This window comes from Giraffa tippelskirchi, chromosome 2 (assembly GCF_054371585.1).
Source record: "Giraffa tippelskirchi isolate mGirTip1 chromosome 2, T2T-mGirTip1v1.2.pri, whole genome shotgun sequence".
NCBI classification, from domain to species: Eukaryota; Metazoa; Chordata; class Mammalia; order Artiodactyla; family Giraffidae; genus Giraffa; species Giraffa tippelskirchi.
In genome coordinates, this window is record NC_137276.1 from 69,257,124 (window position 1) to 69,282,859 (window position 25,736).

Here is a 25,736-nt window from a genome sequence, read left to right on the forward strand (position 1 = left end):
GATGTTAGAATTAGATGAGCAAAAAAGCGTGGCTAATTCACCAATATTATAAAGACTGAAATTTCTTCAATTTTCCATTGAAGAATATGAAATTGGTTCACAGCTCTTGGGGTGATAATGAATTTGACTGGATATTTAATAAACAGGAAGAGCTGATTCTCAAGTGAATATGTTTTGCAGTATATTTTGCCTTTGTTTTTTCTCATAGGACAAAGAAAATTGAATTAGATTGTGTAGGATAATGTATGCTATTGTAAATTCCCAGGTTTTGCAGTAAATTTAACATTACAATAAAATGTTTTCCATTAATAGCAGTAACAAAACATCCATTGGTGGATTTCATTGCTTTATTGCATTTTTGCAAATTTAAAGTGAAGAACGAGATAGTAACAACTAGCATCAGAAGTAGTTTGTTGCTTATTTCCTCATTTACATAATGTATTTCTCACAACTGGATTGTCAGTTTATAGGAGACACCAAATGTTCAATAAAGAAGTTTAAAAAAATTCTCAGTTGAAACATGGCCTAGTTGCCTGGCCAAACTGGGTGGAACTCTCTTTGGGATATTGCTGTGGTAAATCCTAGGGAAAGTTTTAAAGTAACTTTTAAGTGGAATTATCAAATGTTAACCAGCCAATAATGTGTTAGAAATGAATATAGTGCTGAAAATATTAGTATGATCTTTATTTTTTTAAGTGTTTTTATTTATTTTATTTTTCTTTGGCCATGCCATGCGGCATAGGGCTTCCCAGGTGGCACTAGAGGTAAAGAACCCTCCTGCCAATGCAGGAGACAAAAGAGACGTGGGTTCGATCCCTGGGTTGGGAAGATCCCCTGAGGAAGGAAATGGCAACCCACTCCAGTATTTTTGCCTGGAGAATCCCACAGACAGAGGAGCATGGCAGGCTCCAGTCTGAAGGGTCGCAAAGAGTCGGACACAACTGAAACAACTTAGCACATGTAGTGTAAGGAATCTTAGTTCCTCAACCAGGAATTGCAGAGTCTTAACCACTAGACCACCAGGGAAGTCCCCAAGTCTTTATTTTTAAAATGAATGTTCTATGATTACTGGTAATATAAGTCAAAGGGGAAAAAAAAAAAAAACAAAAAACAGCAACCTTTCTATGAGGCCTCTTTGTGGTATTTGGCTCCTGCCACTTTTAAAGTTTCCAAAATGCCATGGATTATACTCAGCAGTTAAACTTGGCATAAGGATTAATGTTAATACTCAGAGAAGTTTGACTTTTTTCAAGATGATGGACTTTAAACTATCATACCTCTGTCCCTACAGTACTCTAATCTGCCTTCAGAATCAATGTAAATGCGTTTGTTCACATCCCAAAACCATTTCCAATCTAACCCCAATTTATTCCACTACTGCTTACCTCCTTCACTGGTCTTCTGATTATCTTTAAAATTAAACTGTATCTGGTGTCATCACAGCTCATTAGCTCATCCCTTGCCTCTTGCTTTCTCATCTCTGCTCCAGTATTTGAGGATACAACAAAGAAAATAAAAACAGGCAGTCCATAAGAATATAGTGTTTTATTGGCCTACACAGCATTTAACTTTTTTCAGTTGAGATAATTGATACTATTTAAAAAGTCAGGATTTGTTACATGCCAAACTGGAATTCCAGAATCTCTTGAAAAACATGGGCAACACTGCATCTACCTTGCTACTTAGCAATATTCAGCTGATCTTTTCTAAATCTATTATTTTGTCCCTTATTCAGGGTTCACAATAAGTTTCATCTCTTCCAGGAACGTTTTTGTTTGCTTGTTTGTTTTTCCTAGCATTTTTTAAACTCCTATGTGCTCATCATTCCCATCTTTTATTTAATTTTTTAATGACTCAAAGCATTATATTGTATATTATGTACCATTTTGTCTCTCCAATTCTCATAGTAAGCTCTTTAAGGATAGGGGCTGTGCCTAACTATTTGTCTGAATGCATAGAACCTAGGATAGTACAGTCTACCTGGTGGTTGCCACTGAATGAAATTTTTTTAATATGATTATATCATTATAATAAATACTTAATATCTTTAGTGTATTGCTTCCTCTGTCCATGAGATTTCCCAAACAAGAATACTGGAGTGGATAGCCATTCCCTTCTCCAGGGGATCTTCTCAGACTAGAAATCAAACCCAGGTCTCCTGCGTTGCAGGCAGATTCTTTACCATCTGAGGCACCAGGGAAGACCATGGACAGAGGAGGCTGACAGGCTACAGTCTGCTGCTGCTGCTAAGTCACTTCAGGCGTGTCCGACTCTGTGCGACCCCATAGACGGCAGCCCACCAGGCTCCGCCATCCCTGGGATTCTCCAGGCAACAATACTGGAGTGGGTTGCCATTTCCTTCTCCAGTGCATGAAAGGGAAAAGTGAAAGTGAAGTCGCTCAGTCGTGTCTGACTCTTAGCAACCCCATGGACTTTAGCCCACCAGGCTCTGCCGTCCCTGGGATTTTCCAGGCAAGAGTACTGGAGTGGGGTGCCATTGCCTTCTCCGAGGCTACAGTCTATGAGGTCACAAAGAGTCAGACACCATTGAGTTACTAACACTATTTTCTTCAGTGTATTGAGCAGACCCAATCTTAAGGAGTATGTATTTTAAGTATTTAAAACCCTCTAAATTTAAAACAGCAAAATATTTGACATTATGCAATTCTTCCTACTGAGTTGAAAGATGTTCTGGTAGCACCTTGGCTTGGTCTCCAGCAGTGAGAGATTGGTATGTGGCAGAAATGTGGAGAGAATGAGAATTGGAGCTATTCTTTTGAAGTGTAAATACACATTTCCACACCAAAAAATATTGATTTCAAAAGATATAGCAGATGCATATTGCATGTTCAGGGTATTTTATTTATTTTGTTTATTGATACTTGCCATGCGGTTCCACTAATGACATGGTAAGGCTTGAACTTAATCATGGGATCATTTTATATTTTGATCTTGACCAAAATAATGTGAATTCACTGGTGGCTCAGATGGTAAAGCATCTGACTACAATGAGGAAGACCCAGGTTCGATCCCTGGGTTGGGAAGATCCTCTGGAGAAGGAAATGGCAACCCACTCCAGTACTCTTGCCTGGAAAATCCCACGGACAGAGGAGCATGGTAAGCTACAGTCCGTGGGGTCGCAAAGAGTCGGACATGACTGAACGACTTCACTTTCACTTTTGACCAAAATAACTACATCCCTATGGAAGAGAGAAAGAGGTGTCAAAATGTTTGAGTTTCTCCTGCCCTGTACCTTCATCTTCTGAAGCCAAAGCTATATCCGATAGAAAGAACATACGGAATTTGAGAATTAATGGGATCTTGGTTTATTTCTCCTTCTGTTTACTCTATAATGACCTGACTAATGCCTTATTTGGGGCTTCCCTTTAGGCTCTAATGGTAAAGAATCTACCTGCAATGTGGGAGACGCAGGTTCAATCCCTGGGTTGGGAAGATCCGCTGGAGAAGGAATGGCAACCTGATCCAGTATTCTTGCCTGGAGAATTCCAGGGACAGAAGAGCCTGGTGGGCTACAGTCCATGGGGCCACACATAGTCAGACACAACTGAGAGACTAACACACATACTCACACACAAAGTAGTTTAAAAGTCAAGTGGGAGACTTGATTCGTTATTGGTATACTGGCTGGGGGTAAAATTAAGGTGATCTTGTTACAGTTAACATATAGGTTGAAGCCACAAGACTCATGACCCGGGTCACAGAAAATTACCACAATACCTTATTTATCATGTGTAAATTCTAGGGCAAAATGTTGTTAAGGACTTCAAACTTGTCACTAATTTGGCATCAATCAATAATTAACTTTTGTAAATTTCTAAATAGAAGCAAAATAAAAGCAGATCTACCCTGTGGGACCTCCAGAACAGAAACCCAGAAGCATCTGCTTAGTATCCACGTGCTGATACACATGTGATTTTAAATAGAGTTCTTTAAAAAAAGAAAATGTTGAGGCTGCCGCTAATGAAAATATATATTGTGGTGCTAATATTCCACCTATAAACTAATCTTTTGTTTTTATTTCACTAGAGTTTGGGTTAGGATAATTTTGACATAAATGAAAGTCCATTGTTTAAACAGTCAGAGAATTTATAATACTCTGTTGCTTCTAGCTAATACCCTATAATTACCATACAGTGTGAGTTTTTTGGTACCTATGTATCAATGCATAACAGATTTTTATATTTTATAAAGCCAAATAAAATACATGTTTTAAATATTCAATGTCTATTTTACAAGAAGGTATTCAAACAGTACATAATATTTATTATGTACCCTCTATGATAGATGAAGAGACAATTTTTTTGTTTTTAAAGGTCAAAAGTTGAAGAGGAAAAAAAGCTTTCAGAGAACTGTATCTTGAGCAATTACAATAATGTTCCATGTACTCTTTTAGTTTTCAAAGGAATACAATGGTGAGGACTTAATCTCTGTCTTCACACAGTTCACAATCTAAGGGAAGGACGTAAAAACAAAAACAGATCATTTAAATATAGTAATATAAGTGCTAAATGAATATCTTCTTGGTATAGAAGGAAAAGCCCTGAACTGGCAGGCAAGAGTTCTTAGGTTGGGCTAAGCCCTTGATGCTATATTTGCGACCATGTGAAGTTACTTCTAGGACCTTGTTTTCTCCATGTGTGAAATCAGTTGCGTGTGTCCTAGATGACCTTTCAGTTCAGTTCAGTTGCTCAGTTGTGTCCAACTCTTTGCTACCCCATGAATTGCAGCACGCCAGGCCTCTCTGTCCATCACCAACTTCCGGAGTCTACCCAAACCCATGTCCATCGAGTCGGTGATGCCATCCAACCATCTCATCCTCTGTTGTCCCCTTCTCCTGCCCCCAATCCTTCCCAGCATTAGGGTCTTTTCCAATGAGTCAACCCTTCGCATGAGGTCGCCAAAGTATTGGAGTTTCAGCTTCAACATCAGTCCTTCCAATGAACACCCAGGATTGATCTCCTTGAGGATGGATTGATTGGATCTTTACATTTATTTTAATTTCTTTGATTTTTCTGGTTCTGTGACCCTGTATTCAGATACAGGCAGCTAAAGGTATAGATAAAGCAAGGATGTGTATCACTAAAAGTGAAATTAATATATTAAAGGCAAGAGTATTAAGGGTAAAGCAAAAGAGAAATTTTATTTTCCCTGAATAAACCTGAAAAAATTTGTATATAACATGTAATTTTTCTTACAGTGTTCAATTTATGGTATATTTTAATAATACACCATACATATGGGAATCTACTGGGTTTTTTTTTCCCCCTTAAGAATAAAATCTTGGGTGGGAAGGAGGTTTGAGGAGAGAATATGTATATATATATGAGTCACATTGTTGTATGGCATAAACAAATACAACATTGTAAAGCAATTATCCTCCAATTAAAAATAAATCTAAAAATGTTACAGACCTTTAATCCAAATAAATTGATTTCTGGATTACCCACAAAAAAAGCAGATTAAATTTCCTCTGTGATATCTAGGTATTTGAGTTAAAACTGAAAATCATTAAAATATAACTGTATACTAAATATATAGATAACTGGAAGCAAAAAAGAACATCTCTTAATACATCTTCTATGTGTTTTTTCCAATGTTTATAGTTTTTATATAATTGCATATGGCAATTATTTGATCACAACTTTTCTAGGTATATAATTAGGTATAATTATGAAAATATGAAAATTATATACATAAAGTATCTAACTAAAATTTATTTGAAGGAATCAAGACTATTCAACAAGAATAAAACTTATTAATGAAACACTATGGTTATGATAAAAGCACACAATTACTATTCTAGACTTAGTCTGATTAGTTACTGACATAACACTGGAACCTATATATTTATGCTTTTTTTATATGATAATAGTAAATGATTATCATGAGCATATTTCTGAGCATATTTCTGCTACATAGCTTGCATAAAATATGGTCAATGAAAATTTTCCTATGGTGAAAGGAAATGATACTTCCTTTCAGATCTGCAATAAAACCACACACACAATAAGTACTCATATTGAATCATAGCATTCTCAAATGTTAGTCAGAAGAAACATTAACAACCATTTATTCTTATAACTGTATTTTATAGACAAAGAAAAGTTATATCTTAAGAGATTAAGTGGTTTTCTTGATATACTGGTGGTGGCATAGGTGGGTCTCTCAGTCCTATTCTCTTTCTACTATTTTATAGTTTCTCCCCAAAATATGCTATTCCGATGTCTGAGAAGTTACACTAGAAAAACTCCATTATTCTATAACAATAAAATATGCAAATTTGAAAAATCCCATATTTTAATATGGCAATCATTTTTATATTAGCATTATATTACATTGTACTTTCAGGTGTATATGTAAGTTTTATAGATTTTCTATGTATATTAAGAAATTATTTAATTTATTTGTATTTATATAAACTATTAGGCTTCCCAGGTGGTTCAGTGGTAAAGAATCTGGCTGCCAATGCAGGAGCTGCTGGAGACTTGGGTTCAGTTCCTGAGTTGGGAATATCCCCTGGGCTTCCCTTGTAGCTCAGTTGGTAAAGAATCTGCCTGCAATGCAGAAGACTTGGGTTCGATTCCTAGGTCAGGAAGATCCCCTGGAGAAGGAAATGGCAACCCACTCCAGTAATCTTGTCTGGAAAATCCCATGAACAGATGAGCCTAGCAGGCTACAGTCCATGGGCTTGCAAAAGAGTAGGACGTGACTCGGTGACTAAGCTAAACTATCTAAAAATTACCGTCGTGTCAATTAAGCAGGACTTAACAAGAGTTTGGATGTAGTAACACCTGTTGCAGTTTTTATCATTTTTATAAATAGAAACATTTTTTATAGAAAATAAAACCAAAACATTTCAGATCAGTACATAAATATGAGTATATGAGTAACTTGCCTAGAGTCAAATCATAAGTGAATATATCTAGAAAGTGTAATTATCAGAACAATTTCATCAGTATTAGTATGAAGTGCATGTCTATTATAACCTTGCAATCTGAAAACAATAATAAAAAAGAAAAATTACAATATGCATATTAATCACATACTTCAATAACTTTAATATGTCATAAAATGAAGTGACTCATTATGTCTCATAATGAAGTAATAGCATTTCGATAGAAATTACCACAAAATAAAGAGAAAAGTCAACATCACCCTATTGCTGTTGTCCAGTTGCTAAGTCATGTCCAATGCTTTGCAACTCCATGGACTGCAGCACACCAGGCTTCCCTGCCCTTCACTATCTCCTGGAGTTTACTCAAACTCATGTCTGTTGAGTCTGTGATGCTATGCAACCATCTCCTTCTCTGCCACCCCCTTCTCATTTTGCCTTCAATCTTTCCCAGCAGCAGGATCTTTTCTAGTAAGTTGGCTCTTCACATCAGGTGGACAAAGTATTGGAACTTCAGCTTCAGCATCAGTCCTTCCAATGAATATTCAGAGTTGGTTTCCTTTAGGACTGACTGGTTTGTAATCAACCTATTACATCAATATGTATTCCTACATTTTGCTGAATTCTGTTGGGTGTTCTGTGAATTGTGAAGTACTCTCTTCCAGCCATGTGAGATTATTCCCATTTATTAAGAAATCCCCAATGTTTTCATCAGCTCACTAGGGCATTTCTTCTAGTTCTCTAGCTTTTAATGTTGTCTATATACTGATTACAGGCAAATTGGATTTCTTGATCCCTAACTTTCTCTCTGAATTTCTGACCAGTGTGTCTAATTGCCTACACAACCTTTCCACTTGCTTGTCCAATACATGTCTCAGAATATATGGCCCTAAAGCTGAACACTGAATTTCTCTCACAACCTGCTCTTCTCAAGCGTTTCCTATCTCAGAAAATGGAAACTCTATTCCATCAGTTTTGGCTTATAGACAAGAATTCTGGAAACTATTCTCAACTTCTTTCTTTTTCCCCTGTCCCTCATCAGCAAGTCCTGTTGTCTCAATCTTCAAATAAATATGAAATCGCTACTTCTCATTATCTTCACTTCTATCACCTGAGTAAAAGCTATTATATTTGCCTCTTGCCTGGATTATTGTAATATTATCTTAGTTTCTTTCCCTGATTCTATACTTGCTCCATGGTAGTCTGTATAGAAGATTATCCTTTTAAATAGTAAGTAGATCATGTCACTCCTAAAATCCTAATCTCTTATTTTAGGCAGTGTTCTCCAGAGAGAACCAATAAGAGATAGATAGATAGATAGATAGTTGACATATAGGTAAATAGTAAAGGAATTAGCTCTGAGATTATGAAACCACTGGATGAGTCAACAAGCTAGAGACATAGGAGGTTCCATGATTTAGTTTCCGACTTGGTCCAAAGGCCTGAAAACCAGGGAAATCAATGATGTAATTCCAGGAAGAAGGCTGTCAGGCTCAGGACAGTGGAATAGTCAATGTTTCAGTTTTGGCCCCAAGACAGGAGAAAGCTGATGTGCCAGTTTGAAGGCAGTTAGGTGAAATTCTCCCTTGTTTGGGGAGAAGGCCAGCCTTTTTGTTCTATTTGAGAGCCTTCAGCTGATTGAATGAGACTCATCTACACTAGGGAAGTCAATCTGCTTCATTCAGTCTACCAATTTAATGGTTGATCTCATCCTTTAAAACAGTCTTTAAAACATCCTTTAACACATCCTTTAAGAACAGTCTCACAGAAATGCCTAGAATAGTATTTGACCAAATATCTGGATACTCAATGTCTCAGTGAAGTTGTTTTATAAAATTAACCATCATAGATCCAAATCTCTCTAAACCCTTTTTTAAAAAAATTATTTATTTTAATTGGAGGCTAATTACTTTACAATATTGTGGTGGTTTTTGTCATACATTGACATGAATCAGCCACGGGTGTACATGTGTACCTCCGTCCTGAACCCGCCTCCTACTTCCCTCCCCATCCCATCCCTCTGGGTTGTCCCAGTGCACTGGCTTTGAGTGCCCTGCTTCATGCATCAAACTTGGACTGGTCATTTATTTCACATATGGTAATATACATGTTTCAATGCTATTCTCTCAAATCATCCCACCCTCACCTTCTCCCACAGAGTCCAAAAGTCTGTTCTTTACATCTGTGTCTCTTTTGCTGTCTTGCATATAGAGTCATCGTTACCATCTTTCTAAATTCCATATATATGCGTTAATACACTGTATTGGTGCTTTTCTTTCTGACTTACTTCGTTATGTATAACAGGCTCCAGTTTCATCCACCTCATTAGAAATGACTCAAATACATTCTTTTTAAGAGCTGAGTAATATTCCATTGTATATATGTACCACAACTTGCTTATCCATTTGTCTGCTATGGACATCTAGGTTGCTTCCATGTCCTAGCTATTGTAAACAGTGCTGCGACGAACATTGGGGTACATGTGTCTCTTTCAATTCTGGTTTCCTCGGTGTGTATGCCCAGCAGTGGGTTTGCTGGGTTGTATGGCAGTGCTATTTCCAGTTTTTTAAGGAATCTCCGCACTGTTCTCCATAGTGGGTGTACTATTTTGCATTCCCAAAAACAGCGTAAGAGGATTCACTTTTCTCCACACCATCTCCAGCATTTATTGTTTGTAGAAATTTGATGGCAGCCATTCTGACAAGCGTGAGATGGTACCTCAGTGTGGTTTTGATTTGAATTTCTCTGATAATGAGTGATGTTGAGCATCTTTTCATGTGTTTGTTAGCCATCTATATGTTTTCTTTGGAGAAATGTCTGTTTAGTTCTTTGGCCCATTTTTTAATTGGGTCATTTATTTTTCTGGTATTGAGCTACATGCACTGCTTGTATATTTTGAAGATTAATTCTTTCTCAGTTTTTTTGTTTGCTATTATTTTCTCCCATTCTGAAGGCTGCCTTTTCACCTTGCTGATAAAACCTTTATTATTACTTTCTTCCACTCTTGTGTTTCGTTTGCTCTGGCCTCCTTGCTTTCCTCATTGCCTCTTAGTACACTATAATCTCCAGGCTTTGTGTTTAGTTTTATTCCTTTCTGGAATGGTCTCCCCTTTGACAATGGCCTGGCTCACCTACTCACTATTTTCACATCTCTGTTCTATGTCCCCTCCTCAAAGATGTCTTTCCTGACAGTCAGAGTAATATTCCCTGCCCCATTCACTGTCTGCCTTAATGTGTGTGTTTGTGTGTGTGTGTGTGTGTTTTAATAACATATATCTGACTTTCTGTGAAAGGCAATGCCAAAGAATGCTCAAACTACCACACAATTGCACTCATCTCACACGCTAGTCAAGTAATGCTCAAAATTCTCCAAGCCAGGCTTCAGCAATACGTGAACTGTGAAATTCCAGATGTTCAAGCTGGTTTTAGAAAAGGCAGAGGAACCAGAGATCAAATTGCCAACATCCTCTGGATCATCAAAAAAGCAAGAGAGTTCCAGAAAAACATCTGTTTCTGCTTTATTGACTATGCCAAAGCCTTTGACTGTGTGGATCACAATAAACTGTGGACAATTCTGAAAGAGATGGGAATACCAGACCACCTGACCTGCCTCTTCAGAAACCTGTATGCAGGTCAGGAAGCAACAGTTAGAACTGGACATGGAACAACAGACTGGTTCCAAACAGGAAAAGGAGTATATCAAGGCTGTATATTGTCACCCTGCTTATTTAACTTATATGCAGAGTACATCATGAGAAACTCTGGGCTGAAAGAAGCACAAGCTGGAATCAAAATTGCCAGGAGAAATATCAATAACCTCAGATATGCAGATGACACCACCATTATGGCAGAAAGTGAAGTAGAACTAAAGAGCCTCTTGATGAAAGTGAAAGAGGAGAGTGAAAAAGTTGGCTTAAAGCTCAACATTCAGAAAACTAAGATCATGGCATCTGGTCCCATCACTTCATGGGAAATAGATGGGGAAACAGTGGAAACAGTGTCAGACTTTATTTTTTGGGGCTCCAAAATCACTGCTGATGGTGATTGCAGCCATGAAATTAAAACATGCTTACTCCTTGGAAGGTAAGTTATGACCAACCTAGATAGCATATTAAAAAGCAGATACATTACTTTGCCAGTAAAGGTCCATCTAGTCAAGGCTATGGTTTTTCCAGTAGTCATGTATGGATGTGAGATTTGGACTGTGAAGAAAGCTGAGCTCCGAAGAATTGATGCTTTTGAATTGTGGTGTTGGAGAAGACTCTTGAGAGTCCCTTGTACTGCAAGGAAATCCAACCAGTCCATCCTAAAGGAGATCAGTCCTAGGTGTTCATTGGAAGGTCTGATGTTGAAGCTGAAACTCCAATCCTTTGGCCACCTCATGTGAAGAGCTGACTCATTGGAAAAGACCCTCATGCTGGGAAAGATTGAGGGCAGGAGGAGAAGGGGACAACAGAAGATGAGATGGCTGGATGGCATCACCGACTCGATGGATATAAGTTTGGGTAAACTCCGGGAGTTGGTGACGGACAGGGAGGCCTGGTGTGGTGCGATTCATGGGGTTGCAAAGAGTTGAACATGACTGAGCGACTGAACTGACTGACTGATCTGACTTTCTATTTATTTATTGTTCTCTAGAACAAAATTTTCTGCATTACAATGACTCTGATTTTGTTCATAATGGTATCCTTAAAATATCCCCTAGAACAAAGATTTGTTCCATGAATGACCTATCTTACAGACTAGTAGGAGGAACATTTGCATATGATAGTTCAAGAAGGTATGACTGCAATGAATTCCCTGAGACCCTATTTATAGAATAAACTTGGCCTCTTCCATCAGAGGGGAGAAGGCTATTAAGTGAATCAACCAGAGAGAATTTGAATTCGATCACTGCATTCTCTTGGTTGTCAGATGGGCTTTTTAGTCAGCTTGGATTGTTTATGTGAAAGCAACAGACAGGGCTTACAATGTTGTTACACTGAGGTATACATGAGTTTGCATATTTACAAAAGATTTGTTTGAGAGGAAAGCTGGATAGGTGCAATCCTAGATTGTGCCTATAAAAAATTCATGTACTCTCAGGGTAAACAAATAATTTATGTAACCACAAGGGGATAGGATTAGAGACAGTTTAATGGTTGCGATTGTCTTATGTATAGTAAATAGCGTGATGGCAGTAAACTCATAAAAAGGTGAGGACTGCTTGTACACAGGACTAGAGAAACACTGCTTAGAAAACGAGCAACTGAGTAGACACCTGTCAAAATAAGAGTCATTAGGGAGCCTGCTAGTAACATTTTAATACCCCCATTACTTCTGCTGACTGTAGAATTCGCCATCTGTTTGTTGTATTTTTGAATGAAGTTAGTCCTTAGAAGTTCTATCAGTTTTATCACTTAGAAGTGTTGTCTTATAACCCACTAAAATATAAGAAGAGAGCCCCCAAATCTGGGCCTCCATGTGGAGGTGAACTTTGATGTTTCAATAAGCTTTTAATATTTTGGCAAGAAGCAAGTACATTTTTCCTTCACCAATACATTTCAGGAGGAGAGGAATTTCACACTTTTGGTAAAAATATTCTCCCAGACCACCTCTAAATTCCCTTCAATTTCTAACAAGCCACAGGTATTCCCTTAGTACTCATTTCTCAGCATGCTTCAGTATCCCTTTATTCATACTTAATATAAACAAAAGTATTTTTTTTTCTTTTAGGATTATTAGCAAATTTTAACAGCATAACTCTATCAATTGCTTCACAAAGCAATATCGTAGGACTATTGTGATGAACATGATAAAATTTTTTAACAATATTACTATGCATTGGATCTAGATAAAATACAATTTGGAATGCAGTTTTTAAAAAGAATTCTTGACATTTCCTTGATAGTATTGCTAATGAGTTAAAGATTATGTTGTCAATTTTGGATTTACCTTTCCATGTCTGGGTTATGATTTAATTTTCAGATATAGCTGTTTTACTCATTATTATGAACATGATATAAATATTAACTTTCAACAAATGAGATAGCTTTTGCAAAATAATACAAGGATTAAAGAGTAAACATTTTAAATATTGCTACTTAGTACCCATCTTATGTTGTTCCTCAGGGTGTCACTTCTATCTGTGAGGAATGGGAATAATATCACTCAAATTTGCATTCATTCAGCAAATATCTATTTGGTCTTTGTTGTGCAGGTCCTGTGTTAGATGGGCTTTCCCGATGGCTCAAGCAATGCAGGAGATGCAGGTTTGATCCCTGTGTCTTGAAGATCCCCTAGAAGAGGGCACGGCAACCCATTCCAGTATTCTTGCCTGGAGAACCCCAGGGATAGAGGAGCCTGGTGGGCTATAGTCCATGAGGTCGCAAAGAGTTGAACACGACTGAAGCGACTAAGCGTGCAGGCATGTCTGTGTTAGGAACTGGATTGGTACAAGTGAAAGAATGTGGCAGAGAAACAGAGAAAGACAATCTGAAAACTGACATCCACTAATGTATTAAAGTAAAAATTACTCAAATTATGATAACGAAATATTTTTTTGCTGGATTTCTATATTTCTCATATTGCAACAACTTCCATTTAAAGCAATAGTAGCTTTCAGCTCTCTCTTTGCTTTAGAAATCCTGGGACACTTTTAAAAATATCATGTCTAGGCTCTAGGCATAAACATTCTGATTTAATTGGTCTGGGGTGAGACCCAGTCATGTCACTGTTTACAAAGGTCACTAGATGATTGTAATAGGCAGTCCCAATTAAAAAGCACTAGTTAGCTCCCTGACTTGTCTTATTTTCAAAACAGTTCCTCATTCTGGATAATGACTACCTTATGATATTTTCTCATAGTTGATATAATACATGCTTACCCAACTATCTAAAATTCTTAGCCTGTTATTCGATATAGTATGGATGCAATAATAACTACCATTTATTCACTATCTATAATGTGCCAGACATTGTGTTGGAAAATATACATATACATTTCTCATCTTTACAATGAACATGCAAATCAGGTAAGCATTTTTTTAAACTTTCTGTCAGGACTTAAATTGTCCTAGTTTACCCAGATAGTCAGTATCTAGGGCCAGGATGCTAACCTAGACCTGTTTGAATCCAGCACTTCCTTCCAGACTACACAGTCCTCATGTTCTGACCTCAGTCTGCTCTCTAGACTTAGCTATAACTTGCTGCCCTTTAAACATGCTAAGCTATAGGCAAACAAATACCATTTTCCTCTTCACCTATCTATTCACAAATTCTCACCTGTCATTTATACACCCTGTTAATTTGTGGAATGCTCTTGCCATTGAATTTGATTTACCCTTCTTAACCATCCTTTAAGGTACAGCTCAAATGCAGCCTCATCAATAAGTCCTTCTTGGATCTTCCCAGCTGGAAGTAATCACTTCTCCCTCTGACCTTCCAAAATGTCTTATCTGTACCTGTCTCAGGTACAGGTACTCATCATTTTCTACCTTAGAGTTATTTGTGCATATGATTAATACTCTTACATGTTTATTAGATCCTTGAGATCAGAGTTATTTCTGATTCATCTTTTCTTTTTTCTTCTGTATGATACCCCACACAGTACCTACTCTATTGTGGATGCTAAAAAAAATATTTGCTTAGGGAATACACGACAAATGAAGAAAGGATAAGTAATTTGACTAAGGTCACCTACAAATCTATACCTGGGACAGGAAAAGAACCTGATTACACATATAATATTAAATACAGAGCAAAACATCCCTATTTTTGGAAATACCTGTATCTTCTGTAAAATTATTTGATTCCCAAAAGTGTCAGCTTTTTAAAGGAATTTTTATGGTTGCCTTGATTTTATATGCAAACCAAGAAAGTAAGTGACTGATAAATAAGAAATAAGGGCATTTCTCTATTCCTAGTCGTTTGCTTAAGCAGCTGGAAAGAGAAAGGAAAGGTGTATATATGTTTGACTGTGTGGGTTGATAGTATAATCACAAATGATTTAATAGTAGCAGTGTTTTATTTAGAACATCTCCTTTTCACATTTATGCAGAAGGATTTCATATGCAATGCATTTAAGATGCACTTAACGCATCTACAACTTGTACTCATTAAGAGAATACTAATGTTTGTAGAATACTTATCAGAAATTATGTACTTTTCTCAATATCTAGAAGAAACAGTGCTTAGATAGTCTCTAATAGCAAAGCAGGAAAAAAGAAAACAAAAAGTATTGCTTAGGATGTCCATGGTAACTCTGAAGAATTTTTTGCCTTAATATTTATTTAAAAAATCATTCTGATTCCCACAATGGTTTATTTCATTCTATTTGCTTTAGGTAGCAGAGGAGCCTGGTAGGCTGTAGTCCATGGGGTCGCTAAGAGTCAGACATGACTGAGCGACTTCACTTTCACTTTTCCTGTTCATGCACTGGAGAAGGAAATGGCAACTCACTCCAGTGTTCTTGCCTGGAGAATCCCAGGGACGGCGGAGCCTGGTGGGCTGCCGTCTATGGGGTCGCACAGAGTCGGACTCGACTGAAGCGACTTAGCAGCAGCATCACTTTGTACCTGTTAGAGATTTTATACAGCCCAGTGAGATTTTCCTAATCAGTAGGTTGTTACTTACTTTGCAGGTCATAGCTAGTGTGTGGTATCTTTTGTACTAGTTTGTATTAAAATAAAAACATTAAATATTGTGAAAAAATTGGTCTTAAAATAATGTTATTGAAATTATGAATTATAAGTTGAATATGTGCTTAGTTATTATGGGGATATATATGTAACTGGAACATAGAATGTTCTCATCTAATTGTACATAAACAAAAGTAATTTGAAATTCACAACCTATTTTATAAAGCATAACTGTTTTGTTCTATCTTTTCAGATCAGAGATAGGCAAATTTTTTCTATAAAGAACCAGGTGCTAAATAGTTTAGGCTTTGTGAGCTGTACACTCTCTGCTGCAAGTACCCCAACACAAAAGTAGCTGTAGACAATACATGAAAGAACGAGCATGGCTGTACTCCAATAAAACTTTATTTACGGACACTGAAATCTGAATTACATACAGTGTAGACATGACAGAATATATTATTTTTCTTTCTTTTTTTTTAAATTCTTTAAAAAGTAAAAACTATTCCTAGCTGGTGGTCCATACAAAACAGGCAATGGGTCATATTTGGCTCCTGAACCATAGCTGGCCTACCTATATCTTAAATTCTAACTATAATTCCCAAAACTGCTTTTTCTCGTCCTAAGGCAATTTAATTAGTGGGTAGATTCTTAAAATATTACTAGGATGATAGAATGGATTTACAAAAATATCACTGCAAATGCAAAGCTGCAAAAACCCAGAGTAACATTTTGAAAAATTATAAAACAGACTTAACCAACAGTAGGAATATCTTTTATAGGAAAAATGAAATTTACATTTAACTCAAAGTACACTTATATTTTAAAAAGTAGGACAAGTGTTGGTAAATTTAAATTATTGATTTTTCTAGTAACTATCCATGTTAGAAAATACACTACAGTCTATTCTGAAAAATTAATACTTTTTTAAATCTTTCATGTATCTCTGTAATTTTTCAATTAGGTAACTTCACTGTAACTTTGATGACAGCACCAAAATATTGCTATCACTTTATAGAGAATTATATTTATCTTCCTTCTGAGAATATTCAATTTTTTGTTTCTGTACCTATTGCCTTTTTAAAAATTCTATTCTGTTTTATTGAGGTATATTTGACAAAATTATAAGATGTTTAATTTGTACATTTTGATGATTTGATATATGTATACATTGTGAAAGGCTTCCTTCCATCCAGTTAATTAACACATTCACCACTTCACATATCTTACATGTTTATGTTTTTCTTCTTTGTTTTTTTTTTTTGGTAAGGACATTTCCGTTCTACTCTCTTAGAAAATTTCCATTATATAATACAGGATTATTAACTACAGTCACCATATCACATATTAGATGAAAGTGAAAGTGTTGGTAGCTCAGTTGTATTCTACTCTTTGCAACCCCATGGACTGTAGCCTGCCAGGCTCCTCTGTCCATAGAATTCTCCAGGCAAGAATACTGGAGTGGGTAGCCATTCCCTTCTCCATGGATTCTTTTTGACAGTGCAGGATATTTGATTGCGTGGATGCATCTATTTGTGGATCCTTAGCTGTTTCCAGTCTGCGTGCTAAGTCACTTCAGTCGTGTCTGACTTTTTGTGACCCTATGGACATGCCAGGCTCCTCTGTCCATGGGATTCTCCAGGCAAGAATACTGGAGTGGGTTGCCATGCCCTTGTCCAGGGAATCTCCCCAATCCAGGGATCAAACCCAGGTCTCCTGCATTGCAGGCACATTCTTTACTGTTTGAGCTACCTGGGAAGCCTGTATGCATTAGATACTCAAAACTTATTCATCTTATAGCTGGAAGTTTGCACCCTTTGACCTAGTTCTACCTATTTTCCCCACCCCTCACCCCTGGTTACTTTTGTTTTTTGGGGTTTGCCTTTTTTAGATTCCACATGTAGGTGGTACCATATAGTATTCATCTTTCTCTGTCTAGCTCATTTGATAATGCCTTCAAGGTCCATCCAAATTGTTGCAAGCAGCAAGAATGCCTTCCTTCTCATGGCTGGATAATATTTCACTGTGTGTGTATGTGTAGATATGTGTGTGTGCATATCACATTTTTTATTTATCCATGACCTATTGACAAATACTTAGGTTGTTTCCATAGTTTGGCTGTTGTAAATAATATTGCCACAAACATGGGAGTACAGATATATCTCTAAGAGATTCTGATTTTAATTCCTTTGGATATATACCCCAAAGAGGGATTACTGGATCATAGGGGAACTTTTTGAGAAACTTCCATACTATTTCCAATAGTGGCTGTGTCAGTTTGCATTCCCTCCAACAATGCACAAGAGTTCTCTTTTCTCCATACCTTGGCCTATGCTTGTTATCTCTTGTCTCTTTCATAATAGTTATTTTAACAGGTGTGAGGTGATAAACCATTGCAGTTGTGATTTGCATCAGCTTAATGATTAAAGATATCTGGCACCTTTTTTTATGAACCTGTTGGCCATTTGTCTTCTTTTTTTTTTTTTAATTAATTAATTTATTTTAGTTGGGGGCTAATTACTTTACAATATTGTAGTGGTTTTTGCCATACATTGACATGAATCAGCCATGGGTTTACATGTGTTCCCTATCCTGAACCCCCCTCCCACCTCCCTCCCCATCCCATCCCTCTGGGTCATCCCATTGTCCCAGCCATGAGCATTTGTCTCATGCGTCTAACCTGGAATGGTGTTCTGTTTCACATATGGTAATATACATGTTTCAATGCTATTCTCTCAGATCGTCCTACCCTCACCTTCTCCCACAGAATCCATAAGACTGTTCTATGCATCTGTGTCTCTTTTTCTGTCTCACATATAGGGTTATCGTTACCATCTTTCAAATTCCATATATATGCATTAGTATACTGTATTGGTGTTTTTCTTTCTGGCTTACATCACTCTATAATGGGCTCCAGTTTCATCCATCTCAATAGAACTGATTCAAATGTATTCTTTTTAATGGCTAAGTAATATTCCATCGTGTATATGTACCACAGCTTCCTTATCCATTCGTCTGATGATGGACATCTAGGTTGCTTCCATGTCCTGGCTATTATAAACAGTGCTGTGATGAACATTGGGGTACACATGTCTCTTTCAATTCTGGTTTCCTTGGTGTGTATGCCCAGCAGTGGGATTGCTGGGTCATATGGCAGTTCTAGTCCCAGTTTTTTGAGGAATCTCCACACTGTTCTCCATAGTGGCTGTACTAGTTTGCGTTCCCACCAACAGTGTAAGAGGGTTCCCTTTTCTCCACACCCTCTTCAGCATTTATTGCTTGTAGACTTCTGGATAGCAGCCATTCTGACTGGCATGAAATGGTACCTCATTGTGGTTTTGATTTGCATTTCTCTGATAATGAGTGATGTTGAGCATCTTTTCATGTGTTTGTTAGCCATCTGTATGTCTTCTTTGGAGAAATGTCTGTTCAGTTCTTTGGCCCATTTTTTGATTGCGTCGTTTATGTCTTCTTTGAAAAATTATCTATTCAATTTCACTGTACAGTTTATAACTAGATTGTTTGGTTTCTTTGGCATTGAGTTGTATATTTTATTTGGGATACTGATCTCTTATCAGATAAAAGATTTGCAAATATTCTCTCTCTTTGCATAGATTGCCTTTCCTTTTGGTAATGGCTTCCTTTATTATGCAGAAGCTTTTTATTTGATTGATCCCACTTACTTAATTTTGCTGTTGTTGCCATTGCTTTTGGTCTCAAATCAAAAACATAACTGCCAAAACCAATGTTAAAGAACTTGTCTATGTTTTCCTCTAGGAGTTTATAGTTTCAGGTCTCATAGGTAAGTCTTTAATCCATTTGAGTTGCCCATTGCCTTCTAAAGGATCCATATTTGACATTTAAGTTTCATTCTTGTATATCCCCAATTGTAAGTATACTGTTTTCTTTTGGATTTGCACCCACTTTCACAAACTCAAAATATCTAATAATAGTATTTCCATAACAAATAGCAAATGCTTTTATAATCGCATACAGTATTATACTGAAAAGTATGAAAAGAATCAGAGAAAAAGTCTTTCATCAAGTTATGCTCAAGTTGATATCCATATTGTGCACAGTTGCTTAGTCATATCCAACTCTTTGTGTCCACATGGACTGTAGCCTTCGAGGCTCCTCTGTCCATGGGATTCTCCAGGCAAGGATACTGGGGTGGGTTGCCATTTCCTTCTCCAGGGGATGTTCCCAACTGAGGGATCAAACCTGCGTCACCTGTGTCTCCTGCATTGGCAGGCAAATTCTTTATCTCTGAGCCACATGGGAAGCCCAATATCCACATTAGCCACTGAATTTCAGTAATAATGTATGACAATTTAAGAAACAACAGAAGATGCCATGAAACAGTAAGAAGTCAAAGCAGTATAGTTTTCTCTTGACCACTAGCTTCTTTGTCCTGGATGCTATTTGACTTAGTTGGTTCAAATTGTAAGTAAGGATGTCTCCAAGAAAATACCTGTCATTCATTTTGATACTTAATCTATTCCTGAGCTGCACCTTTACTTGGATTCTCATCCTCATCCTTTACCCAGACTTTGAGAATTTCATCTCCCTGTCTTTGATTCAGATTTCAGTTGGTCAAGCATGGAGTGATGGTCAAACATAGAGCGGCAGTGAAAATTTCTATTATGGACATTAATTAGTAATAAAAAAATAGTGTTTTCAATTTTTTGTGAAATCAATGTGTTAAATACTGAATTCTCAGGGCAGGTATTAAGAACTGTGAGTTCAAAGGAAGTAGAAGGATTAAAAAATGTTTAAGCTTTCAAAATTCATGTTTGGTAAAATTGACCAGCTGCATTATGCTCTTGCATTCCTGCTGTTGCTTCAGTCATGTCCAGTTCTTTACAACCCTATGGACTGTAGCCCCAGACTCCTCTCTCCATGGGATTCTCCAGGCATGGGATTCTTCAGGCCACTGACTTCACATGGCCATCTTCTCTGTATGTCTGTGTCCTCTCCTCTTCTTATGAGAAGACCAGTTATTGGATTTAGGGTGCACCTTAACCCAGTATTATCTCATCTAGATCCTACCTTGATTTATTACATCTGTGAAGACCTTATTTCAAAATAAAGTCATGTTCTGAATTTCCAAGTGGATATGAAATGGTGGGGGTCGGGGGGCACTATTCAACCCACTGTATCAGCATAAATAGTCTCAACAGCTTCACTCAGGCTTAACAAATAGGAAAGAAATATAACAAAGTTAGAAGTTACTTAAAAAACAAAGCATACTAATGATTTGGCTACTATATTATAGGATTTGCTACATGTCTTATGACATTTTCTCTTTTGCCATTCATTGCCTGATGATTTCTGTTTGGAATTTTTGTATACTTCAAATATTCCATCAGATTCCACTAAATCATTACAAAAGAAATTTTTCTTTATGTCCTTTTCTTCTCATGAAATAAGTAATCCATTATAAATGCTTCTGCTTTTTGGTTTTTTGATTTGAAGGTATGTAAATGTGTAATGATTCAGATAAATAAAAAGAACAGATGGCAGGACCTTGAAGATCAAATTAACTTTGTATCTGTCTGGAATTTGGAGATGGCTTCATTATTTCCTTCTAATTTGTTCATTCTTTCCTGAATTATCTAGTGGAGGATTTTATGCACAATTGTGCAATATAAATATCTTATAGTAATAATAAAATATGATTCAGTTATGAAATAAAATCTGAAAATAATTATGCGGCACTCTAATAGTATCATTGTCATTATAGTTACATTTGTGGTTTTCCCCAGTTGACATTGCGGCAGAGATACTCCTCAAGGACACACCAAAAATCTATTTGGTGTCAACATATCTACTGTTTCAGTAAGTTTGGTTTCAAGTATGTCTTAAGTACTGAATTACTGTACATTAACTTTAAATACATCAACATGTTCTATTTTATTAGCCTGGTAAAAATCCTCTACAAGCTCATAATATGAAGTGTATTTTATCTTCAAGAATTTCATGTTTGTTTAACAGGGACATTCTTTAAACAATCCTTAAGGACCACAGGGAGAATATGGAATCTTTTCATTGGTAATAATGCAAAATGTACTTTAAATGAAATTATCTCTGATCCTGTACTTCTCATTTTTGCTGGCTGAAAATAAGAACTGCTGGGAATATGCCCTTCACTATCTGATGAGGGAAAGGATCCAGTATATTTTTCTCTCATTTTACTAATACCTTTTACAGGGCTGACTAAATTATTCTTATTTTAAACCAACAGATGCTTATACATAAGCTTGCAGTTGCCTGGGTATAAAATTGGGTCTATGGCCATTAAACTGTTAGATGATTTCTCAACAACACTGGATACCAGAAAAGAGAGACAGCGTAATAAAAGTGCTAAATGAATACACTGTCAAACTAAAATTTGTACCTTAATAAACCAAACCTAATTAATATTCAGAGGGCCAAAATAAGTAAATTTTTATACATAAGGTGAGACCATTTATCCCATGAATCCTCTACTAAAAGCACTATTAAAGATATACTTAAGCAAAAAGAAAAGCAAATACAGATTGAAATCGTGGGATGCAAGAAATAAAGGGAGATCAGAAATTTAAGTTAAATTCTACTATCTGTGAAAAATAGAAATAGCTAGGCTTTTTTGGTTAAAAAAGGATAAAGTTAACTTTCTAGATAAAAAAACAATGAAAACAATCCAATAGTATGTTAGTAATTTAAACTAGGGTTGAAGGAAATGGCAACCCATTCCAGTACTCTTGCCTAGATAATCCCACGGACAGAGGAGCCTGGTGGGCTACAATCCATGTGGTCTCAAAGAGTCAGACACGACTGAGTGACTTCACTTTCACTTTCCTGTGTTTTAATACAGGAATACTGAATAACTTTGGACACTTTGCAAGAAAAAATATATTTACATATATTAAAAATTGAAGACAACATGAAAGGGAAGGGATGTAGTCTAGAGATCCCAAAGACACCAAGAAAAAAATTATGTCAACTTTATTAACCAAACAGATATGAGGAAAGGAGAATAAAGGAAGCAAACATGAAATAGCAGATCAGATCATAGAATTAAGTCCAAATATATCAGTAATCATAAACAGATGAATATGAATTAAAGACAGATAATATAATTTGATATAAAAAATGATCCAGTTACATTCTGCTTGCAAGGGTCTCACTTGCAATAAATCTACCCAGAAAGTATGAAGCTAAATAGAAAAAGATATACCATGCAAATACTGATCACAAGAAATATTTTATCTTTGTCTATTATTAAAAATAATAGTAATATGATACAATTAATAATAGTGTTATTCATATGAGAGAACATTGAATTTGAGGGGAAAAAGAAACACACTATAAATAAAGAGTAATTCAACCTCTTAAAAAAGAGGAAAAATCCATGAAAAGGATATGACACTGATAAATTTGTAAGCACCTAATGACATATCTTCAAAATATGTAAAGCAAAAACTGACTGAGTCACAAGGAGAAATTGACAATAAACCATCAGGAAAGTTTTAGCATCCTCTATCACAAAATGATACATCAGCAGACAAAAAGGGGGAAAAAAAAGATACAAGTAGCAAAAGTAATAATTTTGATCTAGTAGATATTGAAAGAATATATTAGTAATGATAGTATAGTTGTCATCTCATATATAGATCATGTCCACTCTACACTTTTGTTACTTTCTTCCTTTTCCTTGACAAGTATGGCATCCTTTACTTCTCCATGTCAATGCAAATACTACTCAATTTTTGAAGCCCTACTCAAGACTTACTTCTAAAGAAAGTGTACCTTATTGTTTGTATGGATCTCTCTTTCTAAAAATTACACAAGGTACTGTAATCTGTATATTAGTTTGTCTCCTTAATTGCAAATTTTTGTGCTAAGACTTGCATATTTCTTGGTTCCACATAATGCCTAGAAATGCTATCATTAAAACATTTTCTCATTCTCACCCTACTCTTTTCCAGAACCCAATACATCCTTACTATTTGAAACCAGATTTATTATGAGCCAAATATAGGAATCAGGGGGAAGGAAACTTGACTCTTCAAGATGTTAGCACCATAGTAGAGTTATGTTTAAAGAAATGTTGCAAACAACTCTTTGTGAGAGAATATTAATTTAGTCTCTGTTCTGCTACCAGAGAAAAGGGGGAATTACGTTGTAAATCATTGACTCTATAATATAATGGGAAGGAACAGCCTGAATGTTCCCACTGACACACATGGTTTGATTCATGAAACAATTTCTTCATACCTCTTAGGCTACTTACTGACTCCTCAATATAAATCTTTCTGAAGATTTCACAAAGGACTAGCCAATCACAGAAATGAAGAAAAACCTTTACATAAAACAAGTTTCCAAGGTTTAAACAAGAAACTGCTGCATGTATGTAAAAGCAAGTGACGTAAAGACAATAATTTGCAAACAAGGTTCAAGGAACTCTGGGGATTTCATTGAACACTACGAGGCTAAGTGGCTTTCTCAGTCATTAATTTTACAAGCTTTCAGTAATCAATAGGCTAGTCTGCTACCAAATAAATGACTAGCATTAAACAGCAGCCAGAAAAGGATACACTACTTTCATTCAGGTATCGACTAAGAATAACTAGGGAACAGAACCATTCCCTATAATTGAGTTGGCTAATGAATATTATTTGGGAAAAACATAAACTACTCAAAAGAACAAGAATAGTGATTGGGACTAAGCTTAGGAAAGAGCCTTAATTTCTTTAAGCAGTGAAATTAAGAGTATGCTGTAAATTCTAATTTAGAGGAAATCTAATGTAATTAGAAGAACTTATGTCTAAATTCACACCAATGGCAGCTGGAAATATCACTAACCAGGTATACAAACTTTGTGGTTTCTGACAAGGGGCAAAGCAGGGTTTCTTCCTGATTCTTTATGCCTATTCCTTATTTCTACCTTCTACCGTTAGCAAGCTATTGCTGTTTCTCCTTTTAATTGTCATTCTTTCCACTTGATTGTATTTTACATTTATTCTTCATTCCAACACTAATATATTTGAAGGGTTAATGTTCATATATTAAGAAAAAAAGCGCATGGGAAACTCTTTAAAACAACTGGGTACATGGGAATAAAAATTGGCTTCTCTTCCTATTTTCTGGCAGAGAGGTATAATCTTTCTTAACTCTGAAGCTCATAGAGCTTTTTTCCATATATCTCCTACGGCAATTCAATTATTGTACTTTAGATAATATTTGCTTATGTAATGTAACTATTTAATAATAAAATTCCAAAAGTTAATCATCTGTTTATTTCTTGTGTGTTATATAATCACATGATTTTATTGATTTGAAACCTAGCACATGCTTATTGATTTGAAATGCTTTATTCACTCATTACATAAATGATGCTTCAATTCAACAAAATACTACTATGGGTAGATTTGTATGCTGCTAAGTCGCTTCGGTCGTGTCCGACTCTGAAATCATGACAAGTGCCCATTTTGTTGAGCTATTCTTACTGTGCTGGAAAGTAAGAATTGCCTCTCTAATGCTCTTCTTAACCATAATCCTGAAATTTGGATCTAATGTACATTCTATCAAAATTCTTGTAGTTTATTTAATATGAAAGTGAAAGTGTTAGTGGCTCAGTTGTGTCCTATTCTTTGCGAACCCATGGACTTTAACATTCCAGGTTCCTCTGTCCATGGAATTCTCCAGGCAAGAATACTAGAATGGGTTGCCATTTCCTTCTCCAAGGTGTCTTCCAGACCCAGGGATCCAACCTGGGTCTCCTGCATTGGCAGGCAGATTTTTTACCGTCTGAGCCACCAGGGAAGCACTGCCCCCCCCCTTTTTTACAAAATAATTTCATTTAATATAAACATAATCAAACACTCTTAATTTGAATGGATTGGAAGGAAAACTAAATTGGCGAATACTTGCCTTAGTTTGACTCCCCCTGGTAGCACTAATGGTAAAGAACCTGTCTGCCAATGCAGGAGACAGAAGATATGCCAGTTCAATCCCTGGATGGGAAAGATACCCTGGAGGAGGGCATGACAACCCACTCCAGTATTCTTGCCTGGAGAATCCCATGGACAGAGGAGCCTGGTGGGGAACTGTCCACTGGGTTGCGAAGAGTGGGACATGACGTGAGTGACCTAGCACGCATGCACACACGCAAAGGACATACAATAGCTGCAATTATTATAAATACTCAGATACTGTCTGGT

At 36.4% G+C, this 25,736-nt stretch overlaps 1 protein-coding gene and 1 long non-coding RNA gene across 7 annotated transcripts in view; both read left to right on the forward strand.

Annotated features, from left to right (window-relative positions):
* Positions 1–7,041, forward strand: part of LOC145537932 (uncharacterized) — a 32,641-nt gene extending 25,600 nt beyond the window's left edge. The window contains exon 2 of the long non-coding RNA XR_014076513.1: positions 4,971–7,041. This is a non-coding gene — a long non-coding RNA (uncharacterized LOC145537932). The remainder of the gene's footprint in view (positions 1–4,970) is intronic.
* Positions 1–25,736, forward strand: part of CTNNA3 (catenin alpha 3) — a 1,864,976-nt gene that overhangs the window by 896,892 nt on the left and 942,348 nt on the right. The window lies entirely within an intron of this gene.